Genomic DNA, 16768 nt, shown 5'->3' with positions numbered 1-16768 from the left:
CCGCCCCGGCACGACGCTTCCGCTTTAAGGCGCCTCCCGAGGAGGAGCCGCTTCCGGTCCGGCAGCGCGGGGCGCCATGGGAAACCGAGTCCTCCCCCATTCTCTCTCTCTCCCTCCCCCCCCGCCCCCCAAAAAGGCCTCGTCTCCTTTCCACTGGCCTTTCCCTTTCCCGACACCTCCCACAAGAATCCTAGGAAACGTAGTTCATTGTAACAGGCCGGAGTGGGGGAATCTGCGCCCGCTGGGACTCCAGTTCCCATCATCCATGCCAGCCAGCCTGGGCTGATTGCCGGGGATGCTGGCAGCTGGAGTCTAGTCAACCTCTGGAGGGCCACATTCGGCAAGCAGGGGGCGTTTTGAGCAGGAACTTCATTTTAAAAATGAAGTTTTAAAACTTCATTTAAAAAATGAAATATATATTCTTTGTCTGGGGGTGCAGGAACAGATACACACCCAATGGCTGTAATCTATAAAGTTGTGGTCATTTACAATCTACATCATTGTCTGTTTGATTTTATTAATCACATTTTACATTTAGCGACTGCCTGTGGGGGGGGGGTGCACTGTGACTAGACCTGCAATAAACAAAACAAACTTCATGGTGAGTTCCCCCACCTTTTTTCCAGAAATAAAGGACTGGGAGTAAGTGTCACAGAGATAGAAGGGAGCAGAAAGATCTTGTGTTTTATCTAGGAATTATGTTGTACAGTCATACCTTGGATTGCAGATGCTTCAGGTTGCATTTTTTTTCGGGTTACTGGAAGCTGTACGCTGGCTCCCTCAGCCAATAAAGCGAGATGAGCACCGCAACCTCAGGGGTCCCTTTACCTTTACCTGCTGAAACCCGGAAGTACTGGAACGGGTACTTCTATGCACATTCATAGAAGCGCTAAATCGCGCTTTGTGCATGCGCAGAAACACTGAATCGCAACCTGCACGTGTGCAGACACGGCATTGGCGGTTGCAAACGCTGTGGGTTGCGAACACGCCTCCTGCACAGATCACGTTCGCAACCCGAGCATCCACAAGTAATAGTCTTTTTTTCTAAAAAAAGTGTTTAGTGGTACTCTCATTTTGACTCAAGAAAATCACCACTTTATAGTTCAAATTGGGAAAAATAAATACAGTAAATGGACAAAAGTACAAAGATTCACATTTTTAGGGGTATGCATACCCCTGCATCCTCCCAGAAAAAAGCACTGAGTAATAATAATAAGCAACAGTAACAGAGTAAAGAAGGAGAGAGTAACATCTGTGGCCTTCCAGATGTTACTAGACTCCCATCAGCCCTAGCCACAGCAAGCCAGTGCCAGGAATGATGGGAGATTTAGTTCAACAAACATATGGAGGCCAACGTGCACCCCTTTCTTGGTGTGATAATATTATCTCCAGATGGCCAACCATGTTAGTCTCCTGTGGCAAAACCAGCAAAGATCATGAGATGTGTTAAAAGACCAAGAAATATACCATGGCACAAACTATAGTGGATTGAAGTCCACTGCACCAGGTTGCGTCGAGTGTAATCCTGAGCTACCTGTGTGTGCTTAGGTGTGCTTGTATTGCAATCAGTGAGGTCAGAGACGCAGATAAGTATGTAGTTGAAAGGATGGTGGCTGACCAACTGCAAACATGCCTAGATGAAGCAGATTATCTAGCCCTGTTTCAATCCAGCTTCAGGCCTTTTTATGGCAATGGAAAACCCTTGGTCACCCTGCCTGATGACCTTTATTGTGAGAGAGACTGGAGAGAGCCAGATCCCTGTTGGCTCTCCTCAATCTCTCCATGCCTTTCAACACCATTGGCTACACTTTCTTTCTGGAACGATTTGGGGTTGTGACTTGGAGGCCCTGCTCTATAGTGGCTTAGCTCCTACCAGAAAGTAGAGCTGGAATAACTGCATCTTGGCCGCATGGTTTGGGGGACACTGGGATCCCTCAGGGGGGTCCGTCTATTTTGCCTCCTATGCTACTGTTGGGAGCAGTCTTCCAGGAACTTGGGAGCTCTATCTCTCCATCTAAATCAGGGGAGGCTGTACAAGTGCTGGACCACTTTCTGAAGGCCAATAAACAGCAACTGAATGCCAGCAATAGCGCTAATGACAGGCAATTCCTATATCTGGGAATGAGGAAGACAATAGCTTGGGAATGATCATGGATCCATTGCTGTCACTGGTGGTTTAAGCAGCAAGTGTTTATTTCCAGCTCTGGCTGGTTTGCCTGCTATCCCCATTCCTGGACCAGGACAGCTGCGTATCAGCAAGCCTTTCATGACTAGACTACTGCAGTTCATTCTACATGGGGCTACCCTTGAAGATGCCACTACTAGTCCCACAAGTGGCTACGCTTTAAGTCTTGCCTGGAGGGCCATATTTGCTAAGCCTAAAGTGGCTCACCCATACTATCGCTTATGCTTGTCCTTCGCACTGTCAGTATTTTGGCATGCGCTTAAGACACATTTGTTTATCTTGGCCTTTGGAGGACAATTGTTGTCATAAACCTGCTATTCCTTTTCTGCTGCAGTAGCAGTTTGACTGTTTTAGTTTTAACTTACCGTATTTTTCGCTCTATAAGATGCACCAGACCACAGGACACACCTAGTTTTTGGAGGAGGAAAACAAGAAAAAAATTATTCTGAATCTCAGAAGCCAGAACAGCAAGAGGGATCGCTGTGCAGTGAAAGCAGCAATCCCTCTTGCTGTTCTGGCTTCTGGGAAGCTACACAGCCTGCATTCGCTCCATAAGACGCACACACATTTCCCCTTACTTTTTAGGAGGGAAAAAGTGAGTCTTATAGAGCAAAAAATATGGTATTTTGTTTTTTGTTGTGTCTGTTTTCTAATGTGTGCTACCTTGAACTCCTTCAGGAGAAAGGGGAGGGAAGAAATAAGAATAAAAAGTAATATACAGTGGTAATTCACAAAACAGTTGTTGCTGGATGGCCAACTGTCATGGGTGCTCTAGTTGCGATTCCTGCATTGTAGCGGGGGTACGGGACACTAGCCAGTGTTGCCCAAACTTGGCTTTCCAGCTGTTTTTGGACTACATTTCCCATTATTCCTAGACAGCAAGACCAGTGGTCAGGGATGATGGGAATTGTGGTCCAAAAAGCAGCTGGAGACCCAAGTTTGGGAAACACCGGATTAGTTGATGCTCAGAGTCTCATCCAACTCTACAATTCTATGCTTTTATGTTAACAGAGTCCAACATTGGCAAGCCAATAAAGACATGTTGTGGGGTTTTAAAACTGCTTTGTCTCCCCCCATTCAACCCACATGATAGCACTGAACCTCTTGCAGTTTAATGGTTGCAGTTTCTCTTCAAACTGTTTGAAGTTTTAAAAATGGAAGTTAAGGGCTTTTTTCCCCCAGCCACACTAAGGCAGGCTTGTAGGTCTCCCACAGGGGTGGAATGGAGACGGGAGTCCAAGTGGTCGAATAAAAAAAATGTGCGTTTGAAAGGATGTTTGGGGGTTTAATAGAATTCAAGGCTTCTTGAACAGTCAAGGCTTCTTTTTGAGGCAAATGTCTACAGATTGTGCACACCTAATTCCTGGCCTCATCCTTCAAGCAACATGTGGCTAGAGTAAGATGGAGCAAGGGAATTTATTGATGAAAACGTTTTCATGCTACCATTTGGTCCTAACAGGGGCCCCTGAGGAAATTTAACAAAAGCAAAAAAAAAAAAATCCATTTAAACAGTAAGAAAATTAAAGCAAAATAAAAACAAAACAAAACCCAAGGGGTACAGGAGCATTAAAATCCAGGTGGTAGAGACCCTCCTATGAAATTTTGGAGAGCTGCTGCCAGTCAGTGTAGACAATGCTAAGCTAGATGGACCCATGGGTCTGACTCAGTTCAAGTCTGCTTCCTGTGTTCCTGTTTGATTTGGAAGAGCCGTGGGTCACCGCGGAGCATCTGCTGTGCAGGTAGAAGGCCCCAGAATTTCCTAGAAGGGTCTCTACCAACCCTAACAGGAGATACAGGGGTTTGAACCCAGGAACTTCAACAGATGCTCTACCACTGAGCTGAGGGACTGGCTGCGAGGTGCCTGGGATCAAGACACCCACGTTCAAATTACTTGGCAGCACTAGAATGTGCATAACTCAACTAGCCTCCCACCACAGCAGAGATCCTAGCCACACGCTGGGGCAGGGGGTGTGGGGGAATGAAAGGCTGAGGGAAGCTAAAAGGAACACATTTGTTCTGTCCTTTGATTTCGAACCACCCCCCATCCCTCCTCAGCACTTCCAGTTTTAATTTCCCATGGTTTGGTTAAAAAGAGTAAGGAGGGAAAAGAGAGGAGAAAACTGAACTGGAAATTCTGAAGAGATTTTTTGCTCTGGAAATAGAAGGCGAGGGAAATTCTTTGGTCCCCGACGATTGCCGAGTGAGTGAGACAGAGTAGGCACTCATAAATTATATGCCCATTTTAGGAAAACATAAAAAGCCTGGAGAAAAAAGATCCACGTCTGCCAGCAGGAAAATAGCTCAGCTTAAAGAGGAGGTAGTTTGAAGGGCACAACAGCATCAGTGCTAGGAAGGTGGGGTGTGGGGGAGTGAGATGCCATTCCATTCACACTGTTAGATAAACCTGCCTGATGCACACTCTCCAAAACAATATGGAGGTAAAGTGTGCATGAACTAGTGAAAACAGTGCACAAAAATGCATTGCATAAAGGGAAAATTCCTTTGTAAAAATTAAGCAAAATTGCACACTAATATGTGTATGTTAGGAGAAATTCAAACTAAAACGTTGAATTTCCATGAGGACCTCAGTAGCCAATAAAATGCTCTGCAGGTGTTGCTGGGACTCCAACTCCCCCCACAGCCAGCATGGCCAGTGGTTAGGGATAATGCTTTCCCCCAGCGAGGCTGGAAATAGCACGGAAGACCTAATGAGGCCTGGGGGGTGGGGCGCAAAGAGGTTCCCCAGTCCTGCCCTACAACGTACAGGAAATTTTCTTCTTTACAGCCCCATGAACAAAGGACTCACTTGCACAAAGCTTAGAAAAGTTGTCCCTGGAAAAAGAAATTACATTAAAATGGTAGATTTCGAGCAGATCCACGCCATACATTGAAAGCACATCCAATACACATTGAAAGCACATGACTTCCACCAAAGAATGGTAGGAACTCTAATTTCTTACAGTTGTTGGGACCTGTAGCTCTGTGAGGCAGGCCCCCAGGATTCTCTGGTTGAAGCAATGTGCTTAAATGTGCATTGGATGTGCTTTATACCTTATTTTCCTACAGCATACCTATGGTGTGGGTCTGCCCTATGGTAACTAGACCCTCTCAATGGAATTGCTGACTGAGTAGTGTTGCTGCTCATCTTACTGCTTCCTGTTCCTGTTTTTATAGTCATTTGATCTGCAAATATTTTGATTTCTGCTTATAAAACCTAATGGCCCATTTAATTTTCTGATTGATTGGAAATCCTACTACAGTGCACAGATGGTGGTGGTTTTAATGCATCATTCGTTTATTATTTTGCAGTTTAATCGCTGTTTCTTACTCTGAGAGCCGGTATTTTGGGGCTGGTTGGAAGGGGATGTTTTGAACCTGTGGTGGGGACAGGCTCCAATGATGTAGCTGGACTACATGTCCCATCATCCCTAGCATGCTGGTTGGGGCTAATGGAAGTTGGGAGTCCAACGACTTACAAAGAGCAATAGTTTCCCTGATCCTTCTCTTTTTCCAAGAGAGAGGCCCAAAGGAACAGCCTGCTGATTAATTCATAGCACTTAATGGGTCTTAGTCCCAGGAAACTTCATATTAGTAGGGGCAGAGAATCTATTTCACTTTAAGGGCCACTCTCCATTGCATACAACCTTCCCAGGGCCAGAAGCAAAAGTGGTTGCGCAATGGACTCTCATACTGTTGTTGGCATCCGTCTGTCTGCACTTCCAGGGGTGAAGCTAAGCCGATACATGATTAGCAGCACCTAAGTGAACTGTTGTCTTTAGTTAAAGCTATGGTTTTCCCAGTAGTGATGTATGGCAGTGAGAGCTGAACCATCAAGAAGGCTGATCACAGAAGAATTGATGCTTTTGAATTGTGGTGCTGGAGGAGACTCTTGAGAGTCCCATGGACTGCAAGAAGATCAAACCTATCCATTCTGAAGGAAATCAGCCCTGAGTGCTCACTGGAAGGACAGATCGTGAAGCTGAGGCTCCAATACTTTGGACACCTCATGAGAAGAGAAAACTCCCTGGAAAAGACCCTGATGTTGGGAAAGATGGAGGGCACAAGGAGAAGGGGATGACGGAGGACAAGATGGTTGGACAGTGTTCTCGAAGCTACCAGCATGAGTTTGACCAAGCTACGGGAGGCAGTGGAAAACAGAAGTGCCTGGCGTTCTCTGGTCCATGGGTTCACGAAGAGTCGGACACGACTAAACAACAACAAGTGAACTGACCTCCCTGGGGCACAAGCCTGAGTCGTGTGTATGGAGGTCCTGTACTTCCCAGACGGCAATACCCTCCTCTTAGCATCACTGATGTGGTCCAAAGGAAAGCAGAGCACTACATTCCAGCCACAGGTTTCACACCTCTCCATCCAGGCCAGCAAGAGGCATTGCCACTCTTCACAAACACATTCCAGGGGTCAAGAAACACTCAAAAGTGGGCAAGGGGAAGGACTAATAAGGGGTGAGGCCTGGAGAGAGGGTTGGGGAGAGTCCTGAGGGCCAGGCAAAGATGCTGGGAGGCACCCATTGCTTTTGCTGGGACTGAGCCTTTTGAGGACTCACATACCTTGGAAGCCCCTTTGGCTGTCAATTGGCTTTACTTCTGACTAGACACATTTGAACACAGACACACACACCAAGATCACGTTGCAACATCTTCATCGCTCTTTCCCATTTCCAAAAAGGCCTTTAAAAAAGATTCTCAAAGAGAGAGGCGGTTGATTCATTCTGTGTTGCACCTTGGACTCAACTTGCCTGGGGTTAAAGCTCACTAAACTCAAATAGGCCTTCCTTACTTCTGAGTAGGCATGCCTCAGTTTGCACTGCCAGAGAGAAGGCCGCAACCACTGTTTCCTTATCCTTTGCAAAAATTAATTAAAAAGAGAGAGGTTCTTCGTTGAGGGAGAGAGGGCTACGAGGCCTCCCCCCTGCAGCTATTGACACCCCCTTGTTTGTGCCGAAACTGTGTTTTAAGTGGAACCCCCAGGATGAGGCACAGGCACACACAGGGTAGGTGCACACCATACATATAAAACACATGCAAAAAATACAACACACACAAAGAATCCCGGGGAATTTTTTCTGCCTCAAACAACTACAATTCCCAGTACCCTTTAACTTTCGCAGGATTCTTGGAGGCGGGGGGGGGGGGAGAGATAGGCATGCACTTTAGATGTGCATTGGATGTGGAGCGTGGATCAGATCGCCACTGCAGCAGCCCCTTTTTTGCTGTTTGCGAGGGTGGAGGGAGGCACTTGAAACAGATCGAGGAAGGCTTGGAGAGGGGAGAGAGAAATGAGAAGTACCCCTCCGCATTGCAGCAAATCTCCTTCACACACACACACCCCCTCCATCTCTAGCAAGGAAAGAGGGAAGGAAGACTTCAGCATCTTTTGATGCACGCAATTCCAAGCCTTTGCAAAGATGCACCAGAAAGGGACAAAGGGGGACTTGTGTAGCGGCGAGCCGGGCGCGCGTCCTTCCCTCCTCCCCCTCCTTTTCCTCTCTGCAACACACAGGCGCGTGCACGTTGCAGCTGCTGCTGTTGGTGCTGCCTGCCTCTCCGCGCGCCCTGCCCGGCCCGCTCGTTGCTCCCCCGCCCTCCTTCTTCTTCGCTTCTCTCGCTTCCAAATAAGGCGTCGCGCGAGCCAAACCCTCAAGCGCCTCCCTGATTCTCACAACCTGATTTGCCCTTATTTGGGCATGTGGAGCGGCGGCGGCGAGGAGGCGCAGCGCCTGGCACGCGGGCGCCCCCCTGCCGCCGTGGGTGGGCACTGCAGGGCTTCCTTTGGCCTTCTCTCCTGGGAAGGAAAAGCCGTGCAAAGAAAAGGAGGGGGGAGGGAAAGTGGGGGAGGGGAAAACCCTGGAGATTTCCACACGTGTGTGCGTGCGTGTGTTACCTTCACAATAGGCAACACCCAACAGGGAGCTGCAGATGGGATCCCAGTCATTACATCCGCCTCTCCTGTGCCCTGTTCTTTCCACTGATGTAAGATAAACAGCGGGATTGCTGGCTGGGCTCTGCTAATTGCTGCCATCTGGCTTTCCTTTATTAATTAAATTTAGAGCCTCATTCCCACTCACCTGGTGGAAGGACAAATTCCCTGATTGGCACATGTGACACACAAATCTAGAGGCCTAACTGATTTTCCCAAGCAGCCTAGTAATGTCAAATCACGCAGCCTAGTGGTGTTGTCGCCCTCACCCCCCAAAAAATTTCTATCTGGAATCCAGCAATTGCTGAACAAGCAACCCATTCATAAAATCATAGCATTGTAGGGTTGGAAGGCACACCCAAGGGTTTTCTGGCCCAGCCTTCTACAATGCAGGAATTCATTAACATCTTTTGAACTATTGGTGTGGCAGACGTGGAAGGGTTGCATAAGGGTAATTTCCAAATGTAAATTGGGTACTTTTGGGAGCCTACGTTTTGTGGGAGAATGAGCCTGGAACTTACTTAGGCCCCATTGGCGCTCTAAAGCAGTATTAGACCACTTTAAGCAGGCTTCCCCCAAAGAATCCTGGGAACTGTAGTTTTTTAAAAAAACAACAACAGGTGCTTGGATTTGATTGTTGTTGTTTAGTTGTTTAGTCGTGTCCGACTCTTTGTGATTCCATGGACCAGAGCACGCCAGGCACTCCTGTCTTCCACTGCCTCCCGCAGTTTGGTCAAACTCATGTTTGTAGCTTCGAGAACACTGTCCAACCATCTCATCCTCTGTCGTCCCCTTCTCCTTGTGCCCCCAATCTTTCCCAGCATCAGGGTCTTTTCCAGGGAGTCTTCTCTTCTCATGAGGTGGCCAAAGTATTGGAGCCTCAGCTTCACGATCTGTCCTTCCAGTGAGCACTCAGGGCTAATTTCCTTATGAATGAATGCATTTGATCTTCTTGCAGTCCATGGGACTCTCAAGCGTCTCCTCCAGCACCATAATTCAAAAGCATTAATTCTTCTGCGTTCAGCCTTCTTCATGGTCCAGCTCTCACTTCCATACATCACTACCGGGAAAACCATGGCTTTAACTATACAGACCTTTGTTGGCAAGGTGATGTCTCTGCTTTTTAAGACGCTGTCTAAGTCTGCCATCGCCTTTCTCCCAAGGAGAAGGCGTCTTTTAATTTCGTGGATTTGGGTTTGCTAGGAGACCCTATTCCCATCACAGAGCTACAGTTCCCAGAATTCCCTGGGAAGAGGGATTGAAGCTCAGAGAGGTTTTTTAGAAGCTAGTATTCAAAGAAATTAGTGCCATCATAGGCCAATGAAGTGGTAGATGATACTATTCTGTGTTTGCTACCTGTGTTCTCAGGGGGCAAGTCTAATTTACCTTCAAGGGAACTCATTACATTTTGTTAGCAGCAGCCAGACAGGTGATCCCTCAGGGTTGGAAAGATGCAAACATTACCAATAGATTATTGCTGCAGTACATATATGTATACAGTATTTAATTACCCTGCCAGAAAGATTAATGCATCAGTTGAAATTATGCAGGGGATCAGTGGACCCAGAGTTTTAGATTGGTGGGATTTTATTTTGTATGAGAACATTAAAAAGTAGGATCACTACATTCCAGCCCAATACAAAAATGGTAGGCGGTTGTTGTTTTTTGGAGGGCGGAGGTTAAGAACTAAAGTATGACAATTAGTTTTTCATATAAAAATTGAACCTCTCCTCTCTCAATTTGTACACCTGCAATGACAGAAGACTTGGAATGTTACCATTTAACGTTGTTTTGTTCTTGTTACTTATCTGTGAAAATGCAGGAGTAATAATAGAAACCCCAAGTGTTTCACCACATGGGCGTAGCCAATGGGGGGCAGCTGCCTCCCCTAAACCAATAAAAGTACTTGAGGTTCTGCCCCCTCAACAAAAGCCTGCCCCCAACAAAATCCTAGCTATGCCCATGTTTCAGCATAGTGGGGAACAAGTTGAGATTGGGGGGGCGAGCAATCTGTGTGCCTGCTCTGATGGGCAACTTCATCCCCCCCCCCACACTTCTGATGGTTCTTTCTCTTTAACCAGACTTCAATCAGACAGCCCTACAAACATTAAATTGAGGGACTGTCCTCTAAAATAGGGTACATGGCTACCCTAATTCCAATGGCTCTGAGGGTCTTTCCTTGCAGTGATGTCTAGATGAATTGGGCACTAAGGTTTTTCCTCCCCTGTAAACTCCCCATTTTGGCCCCCTCCACCCTTTCACGATTTCGCCTGGCTAATCTGCAAGGATATCCATCCGCCTGTCTACACACCGGATAAATTTACAAGCTGACAAATTCCTGGAGTTCATATAGTGGCGGCAAAATTCCTGGCAATAGCAGATTAGACTGCAAAGCAGCTGGTGAGAAGATGGCTTGACCTTACGGTCTTGGAAATCAGCCTTCTGTGCTGGGCTGCGGGGCTTTGCAGCAGGAGGTAAGGAGTAGCTAAAATTTAGCTGCAAAATAAAAGCTTCTGGGTCCAGAGGCAGTAAACCTAAAGTACTGGTTGCTAGGGATCATGAAGGGGGAGAGTGGGTTATTGCCTAATTGTCTCAGAGTCACCTGGTTGGCTATTGTGGGGAAACACTATGATGTGAGGCTGTTAAAGGCAGCCTTGAAGAAGGGCTTGGATTAAAGTTTGCAATCAGACTTTGCAATTGGGCCGCGACTGGGCTTGCCGGATGGCATCACGTTATCCTGGGTTTCACGGAGGGGAATGCGTTGGGCTGAGATGTTGCCCGCATTCAAGATCAGAGTCCCGAGAGAGGGCCCCCCGGATGCGTTACTTATACAATTGGGTGAAAACGACCTAGCCTATAGAAAGGCGGTGATTTGCAGTGGAGCATCTTCAGTGACTTGGAGGAGCTTAGGGCCACTTACCCAAACCTCACAATCATTTGGGCCTCCTTGATGGAAAGGCGGGTTTGGAGAGATGGCAGGTGCCCAATGGCCATAAATGGGGCGAGGAAAGCCGTGGATCGGGCGGTGGTGCGTAGAGTGGCAGCCCTGGGGGGAAAGGTCATACGACACCCGGGCATTCGTTTCAATTGTGAGGCCCTCTACCGGTTGGATGGCGTGCATCTGTCTGATGCAGGAAATGATATATGGCTGGAGGATATAGCTACGGGGATAAGGGATTGGTTTCAGGCATGAGAGGATTGGCGGCGAGCGTTTGCTCGTGTGGCGGTAGGCATTGGTAAGATGGGGTTAAGACGATGTGGGGGGGGGAGGAACGCCATCACCTCCCCCCAGCGAGCGAAGGGTGGTCCGTTAAAGGACCCCGGGGGGCGTGGCCCTGTCCGAAGCCTATGGAGGTGTGGGCCAAAGGCACGCCCCAGAGCGGTGACCCGGGGGCGCTCCTAGTCGACGTGCCTCGCGGGAGTCTCCCCTGATATAAGGTTAACTCTTCCCCGTGTCTCCAGCAAATGGGCTGGAGCCGGATAGTCGTTAGGACCAATGCCTATGCGAATGCCTCTCATTCCTGAATTCAATAAAGTTGTGGCCTAATTCGCCCAATTAACCTTACATACAGTGTCTGGTGTCTTTATTTATCCTGGTGGGGGCGGGAACTCGCCACGCAAAGCAGCTGGTGAGAAGATGGCTTGACCTTACGGTCTTGGAAATCAGCCTTCTGTGCTGGGCTGCGGGGTTTTGCAGCAGGAGGTAAGGAGTAGCTAAAATTTAGCTGCAAAATAAAAGCTTCTGGGTCCAGAAGCAGCAAACCTAAAGTACTGGTTGCTAGGGATCATGAAGGGGGAGAGTGGGTTATTGCCTAATTGTCTCAGAGTCACCTGGTTGGCTATTGTGGGGAAACACTATGATGTGTGGCTGTTAAAGGCAGCCTTGAAGAAGGGCTTGGATTAAAGTTTGCAATCAGACTTTGCAATCAGTTTCAAGGGCTTGGGCTTTTCGTGGACTCTTGTTTCTACAATTCATCCCTACTCCCCTGGTGACATATGAACCTAACCAAATGCCATGCTGCGTCAAAAACCTTGCCTCTCTTTTATTTATTTAATTTTTTACATGCCTTTTGCCATAATGTCCCAGGACAGATTACAATTATAAATAAAAATGAAACCATTGCAATAATCCCCCGTCAGCCTTTTTTTTCTTTTACTAAACACAGCTCTAGCTTGGGTCCCCCCCCCCTTGAACCCTACTCAGAACTCACCAGTCACTGAAGCAGGCAGTGAAACAGAAGGTCAGCACCCTGTCCCCCACTGGTGGTGCATAATAGAGGTGGACCACGGGGAACCCAGCTCTGGGACTTCTTTCAGAGCTGGAGCAATGGTGTCATCTGCTGGAGCACCAGGGTGACCGGCAGATGCTCCTTGTTTTGGCAAGTGAGGTGATAATGAGGCTTTCAAGTTTCACAAGGAGGAGTTAATTAATTTATGTACCACTTCATATTTCAACATAAACGCCCTTAGCAGTTTACAAATCTGAACAAAAAGGATTTTTCCGGTGTTTTAAAATTTGTCTAAAGTGAGACATAGCATTATCATTGAAAGTGTTAGTGGCACGACTTACAGCAGCTTTATCAGGGTGATATTTTTCAACAAAACTTTGTACTTCAACCCATTTTGCACACATTTCTTTGATCAGTGCAGTAGGAACACTGTCTCTTCTCTCCTCCTCCTCCGAAGACAATTCCTCAGTTGCCGCCTGTTGCTGCTCCTTCAGAATGTTCTGAAGTTCTTCTGTGGTGAGTTCCGTCTTGTGGTCCTCCACTAACTCCTCAACATCATCACTACTCACTTCCAAGCCCATGGACTTTCCCAGAGACACAATCTCCTCAACAATAGGAGCATCCTCTTCAAGATCCTCAAATACACATTCAGGGACAGCTTCTGGCCACAATGTCTTCCATGCTGACTTCATTGTTCTCTGAGACACATCCCTCCATGCTTTGTCTATAAGATGTAAGCAATGTAGGATATTGAAATTATTCTTCCAGAACTCTCTGAGGGTTAGCTCTGTGTCTGAGGTAACCTCAAAGCACCTTTGGAACAGTGCTCTGGTGTAAAGCTTCTTAAAATTAGGTATGACCTGCTGGAGGAGAGAAGTTGTGTTGGGGGGCAAAAACATTACATTGATAAAACTGAACTCTTCCCCCAACTCTTCCTCCAACCCTGGAGGGTGAGCTGGAGCATTATCCAGAACAAGCAGGCACTTCATTGGAAGATTTTTGTACTGGAGGTACTCTTTTACACTTGGCCCAAACACTTCATGAACCCACTCAATAAAAAATTGCCTGGTTACCCAAGCTTTGCTGTTTGCCCTCCACATCACAGGCAATTTGCTTTTTATGACATTGCTTTTCTTAAATACCCAGGGGTTCTCAGAATGGTAGACTAGCAAAGGCTTCACCTTAAAATCTCCACTTGCATTCCCACATAATAATAGGGTTAGCCTGTCTTTCATGGGCTTGTGTCCTGGCAATGATTTCTCCTCCTTTGTTATGGAGGTATTCTTTGGCATTTTCTTCCAAAAGAGGCCTGTCTCATCACAGCTGAAAACTTGTTGGGGTAGGAAACCATCTGCATAATCTACATAATCTTTAAATACCAAAACAAATCGGTTGGCCTCTTCTTTGATGGCACTGGCAGCTTCACCAAGTCTCACCACACTGTGGATGCCACTTCTCCTCTTAAAATTATCAAACCACCCTCTGCTTGCCTTGAAAATATCACTCTCAGCACTTGTTCCAGGGGTGCTTTTGATGAGGTCAGCATGCAAATGTAAAGCTTTTTTACAAATCATGCTCTCAGAAATGCGGTCACCCTCCAACTGTTTTTCATTTATCCATATGAAAAGCAATTTTTCCACTTCTTCAATTGTCTGTGTTCTTTGTCTTGTAAGTGTTTTAACACCTCTTGCAACATTGGCTCCTTTAATGGCTTCTTTATTTTTCAAGATGCTAGAAACTGTAGATTTGGCAATACCAAACTGCTTTGCCAGATCACTTACACGGACACCACTTTCATGTTTGGAAATAATTTCCTTCTTCACCTCTATTGTTATTCTGTTAAGGATTCTCTTGGCTTTGCAGCTTTTATCCATTTCTCACAGCACGGGGTGATTGGCAGAGGGCTGCTGAGATGAGATGAATACAGATTTATGCACTGGGTTCCACAGTCACAAAAACAAACTGGTTGCAAGAGAGCTCCTGAGATGAGATGAGCACAGATTGATTGCATACAGTCACTAAATAAGCCCAAATATCACCTCTGTGGTTCACGGGTGCCAACAGCTAGGCCTCAGGATCTTGCACTCAGCAGAAGCTGCGTGGCATGTTCAACTTCCGAGGTGTGTTCGAAAACCGAAGCATTTACTTCCAGGTTTACAGCGTTCGTAAACCGAAACATTCGTCAATAGAAACATTCGAAAACCGAGGTCCCACTGTGTAAGAAACACAATACAATTTCCGCATTCAAAACCAAATACTGTACCAAATTATAAATCATGATTCCACATTCTAATTTAATTCAATAAATGTGCATGTAAGTGAAAGAACCAAGTACCACAAAAAAAAATCTTATACAAAACATCCAAATGCAGAAGACCCTTCGGAAGCTGCAAGCAGACATGCAGGGTGTGTTAGAGCTATGACAAATTGCAGGCAGCTGACTTCACAGCACCTCTCTGTTGCTCACTTGGCTTGCCTCTTATTGAATTAGGTGTAACCACACCTTTAGCACATACAATGCCTCTGCCTGCCTGTTGATGAGCAATCTTCAAAGAACGCAGGATGACTACACACCTGACAGCAGGAGCGGAAGGATGATTTCAGTCTTACTCCATCTACTCTCCCCAACCCCGTCTCATGAACCATGTGCCACCTTGGAGGTCCACTCCTTCAATAAATTTATTGTGCTAGCCAGAGGCCATGACAATCACCTTGGAGATTATATAGAGAGAATCTATTCTGAAACATAGGAAGCTGCCTTATACAGAATCAGACTCACTGGTCCATCTAACTACATTGACTGGCAGCAGCTCTCCAGGCAGGGCTCTCTGCCAGCCCTACCTGGAGATGCTGGGGATTGAGCCTCTGGGATCTCCTGAATGCAAAAATTGTGGTCAAACCACTGAGAAATGGCCCTTCCTGGTTCACAGATGCCTTTTTAAATTTGCAAAGCGGAGCAGTGCATATTAAGGTTCTCTTAATAAGGCAGCAATCTTAATCTGTGTTATGTAAACATGAAAAGGCACTTAGGAACAGAGTAATAATTGGCAGCTTCGGCTATAAGAATCAAAGTAGCAGGTGATGGGAAAGAAAGATCCTTCTCTGGTGGAGAGTGGCTGCCAGTCAAAGCAGATGCCACTGGCCTAGACGGACAAATAATTTGCAGCTTCTTCCTTTTCATGGGAGGGACCGTAACTCTGTGACAAAGCATCAGCACTGCATGCAGAAGGCATGCAGCATCTCCTGTTAGAAAGGGATTGAGCAGTTTAAATGTATCCCAGGTCCAAAGAGGGGAGAAGCAGCAGCTCATAGTAATCCATGGGAAAGCCTAATACTGTCTTCCTCAAACTCAGCCATCCAGATGTTTTGAGACTACAATTCCCATCATCCCTGACCACTGGTCCTGCTAGCTAGGGATCATGGGAGTTTTAGGCCAAAAATATCTGGAGGGCCCAGTTTGAGGAAGCCTGGTCTAATATATCCACATAATTGTGACTGGGCGTTTATAGAGTTGCTGCCAACTAATCTCTGTTCAGACTAGATCCATTGTAACAAATTGGCCGAAGTGAGATCACGTTCATTATTATCAGAGCATCTACTCCAAGTAGGGCTAATACTGGATACAACTCTGAGTGCGTCCACACACCCCAAAACAGCTTGCAGCAAAGAAGGGCGCTTCTGCTCTACCTGTTTCCTTAAAAAAGAAGTTTTTCAACATATTCATAAAGTAGCCCAGCTAATACAAACACACGTGCATCTCATTATTTCCATGGTGCAGGTTGGAGACTGTAGTTGGGAGTGCCTTGCGACAGCCTTGCGGTGCAGTGTCTTCTGAGTACTGCAGAGTGGAGGCTTACCTGAAGCCGAGAGAGTAGTTTGCAAGGGCCCTTCAAAATGCACTCCAGTAGTAATTGGCCCCAATGCAGGTAGGGCTGAGACTGAGACAGTACAGTAGCTTGCAACAACCCTGCAGTGTTGCCCGCTATGACACCCCTACTGCATAGCTGTCAACGTTTCCCTTTATTCCTTATTCCCAATAGGATTCCTCGCAAGAAAAGGGAAAAGTTGACAGCTATGCCCTATTGCAGGAGGGGCTTCACAGGTCTGCGATGCTTACTGGTGGGAGGCTCAGGTGGGTCTGGTTGGCTTTTGTGAGCAAAGGCGAGTCGTATTTCTTTTTACCTTCCCCAGAGCCAAATCCAGCGCTCAGTTGCCTACGGGAGACTCATCCTGCCCCACCGACTCGCGGGCAAAGCGGCTGTCATTTTTGACCTGCCCAGGCGCCTCTCTCACTTTCGCCTCTGGAGAGAAGGCTGGTTGAGAGCGGGAACGCGGAAGCGGCCGCTCTTCCCTTTTCATGCGTCTACGGTTCCGCCCGTCGGCCTCTAGGGGGCGAAGCGCGCGTGCGCAGTCGCTG

The 16768-nt window shown here is 47.0% G+C and overlaps 1 long non-coding RNA gene across 1 annotated transcript; it reads right to left on the bottom strand.

The window, feature by feature from the left end:
- Window positions 1-12540: 12540 nt before the first annotated feature.
- On the bottom strand, window positions 12541-16673 carry LOC309359215. Its single transcript, XR_014163780.1, has 2 exons — window positions 16534-16673; window positions 12541-14564 (listed from the first exon to the last, which is right to left on the bottom strand). It is a non-coding gene; the product is annotated as an uncharacterized lncRNA (long non-coding RNA).
- Window positions 16674-16768: the final 95 nt, after the last annotated feature.

Source organism: Podarcis melisellensis, assembly GCF_964234715.1.
Source record: "Podarcis melisellensis genome assembly, chromosome: 16".
NCBI classification, from domain to species: Eukaryota; Metazoa; Chordata; class Lepidosauria; order Squamata; family Lacertidae; genus Podarcis; species Podarcis melisellensis.
This window is presented reverse-complemented; position numbering and strand designations above follow the sequence as displayed.